Source organism: Globicephala melas, chromosome 1 (assembly GCF_963455315.2).
Source record: "Globicephala melas chromosome 1, mGloMel1.2, whole genome shotgun sequence".
In the NCBI taxonomy this organism is placed as follows: Eukaryota; Metazoa; Chordata; class Mammalia; order Artiodactyla; family Delphinidae; genus Globicephala; species Globicephala melas.
In genome coordinates this window covers 48,809,290-48,817,264 of record NC_083314.1, presented here as the reverse complement: position 1 = coordinate 48,817,264, position 7,975 = coordinate 48,809,290, and the positions used below count along the sequence as shown (strand labels likewise).

At 35.8% G+C, this 7,975-nt stretch overlaps 1 pseudogene; it reads left to right on the top strand.

The window, feature by feature from the left end:
* Window positions 1-257: 257 nt before the first annotated feature.
* On the top strand, window positions 258-1,421 carry LOC115847590 (antizyme inhibitor 1 pseudogene; annotated as a pseudogene).
* The last annotated feature ends 6,554 nt before the right edge of the window (window positions 1,422-7,975 follow it).

Here is a 7,975-nt window from a genome sequence, read left to right as displayed (position 1 = left end):
AACATACCTTGACAGGGAAAAATGCATTTTTTGTGGGAGATCTTGGAAAGATTGTGAAGAAACACAGTGGGTGGCAGAACATAGTGGTCCAGATAAAGCCATTCTACACGGTAAAGTGCAACTCCACTCCAGCTGTACTTGACATTTGGGCAGCTCTTGGAACTGGATTTGCTTGTTCCAGTAAAACTGAAATGGCTTTAGTGCAAGAATTGGGTGTATCTCCAGAAAACATCATTTACATAAGTCCTTGCAAGCAAGTGTCTCAGATAAAGTATGCAGCAAAAGTTGGAGTGAATATCATGACATGTGGCAATGAAGTCAAATTGAAGACAATTGCACGTGATCACCCAAATGCCAAGGTCTTACTACATATGGCAACAGAAGATAATATTGGAGGTGAAGAGGGTAACAAAGTTTGGCACTACCCTGAAGAACTGTAGGCATCTTTTGGAATGTGCTAAGGAACTTGATGTCCAAATTATTGGGGTTAAATTTCATGTTTCAAGTGCTTGCAAAGAATCTCAAGTATATGTACATGCTATCTGATGCTCGATGTGTATTTGAAATGGCTGGAGAATTTGGCTTCGCAATGAACATGTTAGACATTGGCTTCACAGGAACCGAATTTCGATTGGAAGAGGTTAATCATGTTATCAGCCCTTTGTTGGATGTCTACTTTCCTGAAGGATCTGACACTAAGATAATTTCTGAACCCGGAAGCTACTACGTGTCTTCTGCATTTACACTTGCAGTTAATATCATTGCAAAGAAAGTTGTTGAAAATAAGTTTTCCTCTGGAGTAGGAAAAACCGGAAGTGATGAACCAACCTTCATGTATTATATGAACGACGGTGTTTATGGTTCTTTTGCAAGTAAACTGTCTGAGGACTTAAATACCATTCCAGAGCTTCACAAGAAATACAAGGAAGATGAGCCTCTGTTTACAAGCAGCCTTTGGGGTCCGTCCTGTGATGAGCTTGATCAAATTGTGGAAAACTGTCTTCTTCCTGAGCTGAATGTGGGAGATTGGCTTATCTTTGATAACATGGGAGCAGATACTTTCACAAACCATCTGCTTTTAATGATTTTCAGAGGCCAGCTATTTATTATATGATGTCATATGGTGATTGGTATGAGATGCAAGATTCTGGAATTACTTCAGACACAATGATGAAGAACTTCTTCTTTGTGCCTTCTTGCATTCAGTTGAGCCAAGAAGACAGCTTTTCCACTGAAGCTTTAGCAGGCATTAATGCTTTTTTAGATCTGAAGTTGCAGGTTAAGCTTGTCCGGTCTACATTCCAGTGTGGAAAAAATTTGAACAATCTTATTCGGTTAATTCTCTTGGAAACAAAAACTACTAGTAATAGCTATTTGGGACCAGACAAAATTAGCTCTCATCTATAATTCACTGGGGGTAATTGAGATGAAGAGAATGTATCCACATTTAAACTTACCAGTTTGCCCTACCCCTTAAGCGTTTAAAATAAAATATGCAACAAAAAGGATGACTTAGTGGAGATGGAAGCCCATTAATTGGATTCCTCATTTAAATGTTTACATACAAGGACACAGTTTTTATACTAAGGATTCGTGTTAAAAAGTCTTGTAAAGTTAATGTCTTTCACCCAGATATACCAAATGTCAGTGGAAGACCAGTGTGACTTCATTAGATATGTTTAGTGTATTTAGAATGTGTAAATTTGTGCTTTGAACTGTAGTTTAATAAACGTAAAATTGCATCATAGTATCTGTTGTATTTGACCTAATGTTACCCTTGTATGATTGCAATAAAATTTTGTGTAGATTTTACTGTTTTTTCAGGGTAAAACTTTGGGAAAGGGGCTAGCTAGCAAAGGCAGTTTCGAAAGAGATGTGTATATGGACTATTTAGAAGGTTATTTTCCTTTATAGCCCATTTAAGTTTAGTTTGGCTCAGTACATTTTTCAGTTATTTAATTAGTAATTTAAGTAAAATGTTTGGTAAATCATTGTGAAGTTGAGATTCATTATGGAGAGTTGATGTGCAGTAAGCATGATGTTTAACAATTTTAACACCGAAAATGTTAATCCTGCATAAACCAATTGTAATAATTAATAGCTGTTTCTGTACAGATAGAGTGCATAGAGTACCTTAGTAAATCTTTGAATCACATATCTTTTGGCTGAAATGGAAGATTCTGTTAAGTACCTTGAATAAACTTTGGGGGAGGGAAATAAAATTGCAGAAAACTCTGCAGCTCACTAAATCTTAAAGAAGGGCTACATCTATATCCAGAAACCTGATGCTCCTTTGCATGGAATATTATTTAAAGTGAAAATTGTGAGGTAGGGTGCGGTGAAGCACACCTATTTTCAATTTCTCAGTTGCAGTGATTTCAAACTTAGGGTTTGTTTTGTTTTAGCTATTAGCTTCTTGTTATTTCCTATTTGTTCAGCTTAGTGTAGTTTTAATTCTTTTCATACTAAAATTTTATGGTGATTGGGGGAAGTGAGTTAGAGTCACTAACCTGACAGTTGTTGCCAGGAATTTGCGTTGTTCACTGCTAGTATATTTGTTATCCTAGATCTCAGAATCACAATAGTAATAAACAACAGGGGTCATTTTTTCCTAACTTACTCTATGTTCAGATGTGGAATTTCTGTCTACCAAGAGGAAATGTGACTTCACTTTGGTGGCAATGGACAGAAAATTCTACCTGTGCTAATAGGAGAAGTTTGGAATGCACTTAATAGTTGGTTTTTACACCTTGATTTCAAGGTAGAAGGAAATTGATCATGAGTCTCTAATAAATTTCAATCTCTTAAACCAGTAGGTGCTTAATATTTTTGATTTGATTAATTCCCTTTTGAATTTTGTGGGTTCTATTAATTTTAAAAAAAAGGACCCCAATCTGTTGTTCTAATTACCCTTGGACTTTTCCAAGGTGTAATGTGGGGTTTTATGCAAAATTCCAAGCTACCATGCAACTTTTTTTTTTTTTTTTTTTTGGTGGTAAGCGGGCCTCTCACTGTTGTGGCCTCTCCCGTTGCGGAGCACAGGCTCCGGACGCGCAGGCTCAGCAGCCATGGCTCACAGGCCCAGCCGCTCTGCGGCATGTGGGATCTTCCCGGACCGGGGCACGAACCCGCATCCCTGCATCGGCCGGCGGACTCTCAAACACTGCGCCACCAGGGAAGCCCCATGCAACTTTTTTTAACTGTAATAAGGAGGAGGAATTGTTCCTAACCTTCTTTACTTGTTGTGCTTTTTGGTCCAGAAATGCCAAATCTTTTAAGAGATGGTACAACTTTGAGTCATTGGCCTGACTATACAACTTTGAGCTTCATGGCATGTTGATTTTGCCATATTTATAGGAGAGCTATTCTGTGTATAACAGCTCAGAGTTGCAAGTAAGACATGTGAATGATACGGTAACTTTAAGAAATATCTACGTTGTATTTGAAGGCTGCCATAAATCTGAAGTTTGAACTTATGTATTTCAATTTGGTATGCTTAAAATACTGAATTAATGTAACAACTTTTTTTTTAAAAAAAACAATATTGTAATCTCAGTTCAGAATTTAACTGAAACTATAAAACCCAAATGATTTCTATATAGTAAATTGAACTGTAAAGGTAACGTGTGTGTGATTCTTAATACACAGATAAAATGTTTTTATTCCTTCTTAAAAATAAAAAGTTTGGGCTTCCCTGGTGGCGCAGTGGTTGAGAGGCCGCCTGCCGATGCAGGGGACACGGGTTCGTGCCCAGGTCCGGGAAGATCCCACATGCCGTGGAGCGGCTGGGCCCGTGAGCCATGGCCGCTGAGCCTGCGCGTCCGGAGCCTGTGCTCCGCAGCGGGAGAGGCCACAGCAGTGAGAGGCCCACGTACCGCAAAAAAAAAATAAAAATAAAAATAAAAAGTGTTGTATTTTTCAGTGTACAGGTTTTGCACATATTTTGTTTAAATTCTCCCTGAATATTTCATGGTAATTGATGCTACTGCTAATGATCTTTTAAAACAATCATCTTTTCATTGATTTTTCTCTATTTTTATCCATTTTCTATGCCATCGGTTTCTGCTTTTATTTTTATTATTTCCTTTTTTTCCTTCTTAGTTTAAATTTGCTCTTTTTCTAGCTCCTTAAGGTGAAAGTTTAGATAATTTATTTTATACCTTTCTTCTTCTCTAATATAAGTGTTTAAAACTAGGAATTTCCCAATTAGCACTGTTTTAGTTGCATGCCGTATATTTATATATGTGTTTGCATTGTCATTCATTTCAAGATATTTAAAAAACTGTTATGATTTTTATTTGATCGATGGATTATTTTCAAGCGTTTTGTTTGATTTTAATACATTTTGATATTTACCAATTAATTTTTTTATTGTTGATTTATTCATTATTTCGTAGTCAGAGAACATTATAAGTTCTCTGAGTACATGCTACTGAGTGGAGTGGAATGTTCTATAAATGTCAGTTATTTCAAGTTGGTTCAAGTGTTGGTCAAGTCCTCTGTTATTTTTATTGAATATTTTTAGTCTACTTATTTTGTCAATTAAGACAAATTGAGAAGTTTGTCAAATTTCTTAATTTCTCAAATTAAGACAATTGAGAAACATATGTTGAAATTTCTACCTATAAATTATGTGTTCACTTTTTCCTTTCAGTTCGTGTTTTGCTTCCTGTATTGTAAAACTCTGCTTTTAGGAATTGGGACTATTATGTTTCCTTGAGAAAGTGACCCTTTTATCATTATGAAACGTGGGTCTTTATCCTTGGCTATATTCCTTGTGATATTGACATAGGCACTCCAGTTTTCTTTTTGTTAGTATTTGCATCATATATCTTTTTAACATCATTTTAGTTTTAACTTATCTTTGATTTTATATTTAATGTTGCTTTCTTCTAGATGGCGTACGCTCTTGGGTTATGCTTTTTTTTTCCTAGAAACTCTTATTTTTAATTTTTAAAAATTATTTTATTTTTCTTTGCTGCATTGGGTCTTTGTTGCTGTGCACAGGATTTCTTTAGTTGTAGCAAGCAGGGGCTACTCTTCATTGTGGTATGTGGGCTTCTCATTGCGGTGGCTTCCCTTGTTGCAGAGCATGGGCTCTAGGCGCACGGGCTTCAGTAGTTGTGGCATGCGGGCTCAGTAGTTGTGGCTCACAGGCTTAGTTGCTCTGTGGCATGTGGGATCTTCCTGGACCAGGGCTCGAACCTGTGTCCCCTGCAGGTGTATTCTTAACCACAGTGTCACCAGGGAAGTCCCGGCTTATGCTTTTTTATTCAGTCTGACAACCTCTGCCTTTTAATTGGACAATTTAGATCACTTGCATTTAATGTAATTATTTATATAGTTGGGTTTAAATCTACATTTTTCTCTTTGTTTTCTCTTTATATTTTCTTTACTCTGTTCTTTTTTCATATTTTCCTCTTTCTCTACCTTTTTTTAATTGAATATTTTGTGGTATTCTCTTTTCTCCCCACTATTGGCTTACTAGCTATACCTCTTGTGTGTATGTATATATGTGTGTGGGTGTTTGCACTAGGGTTTACAATATGCATCTTTAACTTAACATAGTCTACCTTTAAATAATATTATACTTCTTCATGTATAATACAAGAACTTTAGAATAATATACTTCTGTGTTTCCCTTCCTGTCCTCCATGTTATTGTTGTCATATATTTACTTCAACATATATTATAAACTCCACAATACATTCATGTGAGTTTTTAAAATAGTTATCTTAAAAATATGTGAAAAATGATTTTTACATTTTATACTTATTATTTTCAACTTTCTTCATTCCTTGGGGTAGCTTCAAGTTTCTATCTGGTATTATTTTCCTTCTTCCTGAATAATTGGATTTACATTTCTTGGACTGAAGGTCTCTGGCAACAAATTTTCTCAGGCTTTGTCTGAAAAATACTTACTTTCACTTCATTTTAAAATTTCATTTTCCCTGGATTTAAAATTCTAGGCTGGCACTTTAAAAATGTCATTTTATTGTCATCTGGCTTGCATTGTTTCTGATAAGAAGTCTGCATAGGGACTTCCCTGGCAGTCCAGAGGTTAAGACTTCACCTTCCAATGCAGGGGGTGCGGGTTCGATCCCTGGTCAGGGAGCTAAGATCCCATGTGCCTCGTGGCCAAAAAACCAAAACATAAAATAGAAGCAATACTGTAACAAATTCAATAAAGACTTTAAAAATTGTCCACATCAAAAAAACTTAAAAAAAATAAAGAAGTCTGCATAAATCTTACCTTTGTTCCTCCATATGGCTTTTTTTTTTTCTCTATGGCTTTTTGAAAAGATATTCTCCTTGTCACTGGTTTTGAGAGATAGATTATGACGGTTCTCTGGTGTGTTTAGACTGCTTCGACTATATGCTTAAACCATTTATTCAGTGTCTTTATCTGTAGATTTATAATTTTTACAAAATTTGGAAAACATTCAGCCATTTATATATTCAAATTTGTTTTTATTCTTCCCCTCCTCCTTTCTGGAGTTCTAACTACACATACGTTAGACAGTGTGATATTGTCTTACTGGTTACTGAGGTATGGGTATTTTGTCTTATTTTTTTCTTCTTTTTGTACTTCATTAGGATAGTTTCAACTGTTATGTCTTCAAGTCCATTGATATTTTCTTTTGCAGTATTTAATCTGCTCTTAATGCCAGTCAGTGAACTTTTCATTTCAAATAATGCATTTTAATCTCCAGATGAACTATGTTATTTTTACTTATATGTTCCATTCCTCTCTTCATATGTTCATGTTTTCTTTTAAATACTTATACATAGTTGTAACATTTATAATTGTTGTGTTACATCCTTGTCTGAAAATTCCCCATCAAACCTGTCATTTCTAGATCTGTGTCCATTGACTGATTTTCTTCATGGTTTTGAGTCACAATATTCTGCTTTTGCATTTCGAATAGTTATTTTCTTTGGAAACTGAGCAGTGTGAATTTTCTTTGTTGAGTGCTTGATTTTGTTGTATTTCTTTAAAGAGTGATGGTTTTGTTTTGGCAGGCAGTTAAGTTGCTTGAAGATCAGATTGATCCTCTTGAGGTTTGTTTTGAAGGTTTTTCAGGGCAGGTCTACAGCTCCAATGTAGTAGGGTCTATTTGCCGCATTGCTAAGCTATGAACCTTCTAGTGACTTTACTGAATGATTCCTGAATTAAGTGAGATCTGTCCACTCTGGCTGATGCAAACTCAAATGATTTTCAGATCTGTTTGAGCTCTGGGAATTTCTTGGCTTACAGCTCTCTGCTAATTGTTCTTTCCTGGCATGTTGGAACTTGACCCTATGTGTGTACAGGTTAGTATTCAGGCAAAGGTTTGAGGGAACCCCTATGCAAATTCCTGGAGCTCTACCTTCATATAGCTCCCTTATTTTCAGTATTCTACTCTGCAACTTCTAGCTTCTTTGGGCTTCTCAAATTTCAATCTCTGTCTCCTCAACTTGGCAAGACCAGCAAGCTTTGTTTGGATTCCCCCCTCCTTGTGCTGCAATTTGGAATTTCCTTGCAGGTAGATAGTCAGGATGAATATAAAACTTATTATATTTAACTCCCTTTTTTCAAGGGTCATAATCTTGCATTGCTTATAGTCCAATATCTGAAAATAGTTGCTTAATATATTTTATCTTAATATATTTTATCTTTAATATATTTTAAGTCAGGAGAGCAATTTCCATAGCAGTTATTTATTCATGGGTGGAACTGAAGTCTAGAACAGTATTTATCAGTGTGTATTTGAGTTTGTGTAATAAGGTGTATGTGTGTATTGTGTGTGCCTTCATACAGTTAATATGGGTCATATATGTTGTCTTAGTTGGCTTGGGCTACCATAACAAAATACCATAGACTAGATGCTTAAACAATAGAAATTTATTTTTCTCATTTCTGGAGGCTGGAAGTCCATTATCAGGGTGCCACAATGGTTGGGTTCTGTTGAGAGCTGTCTTGCAGATGGCCTCC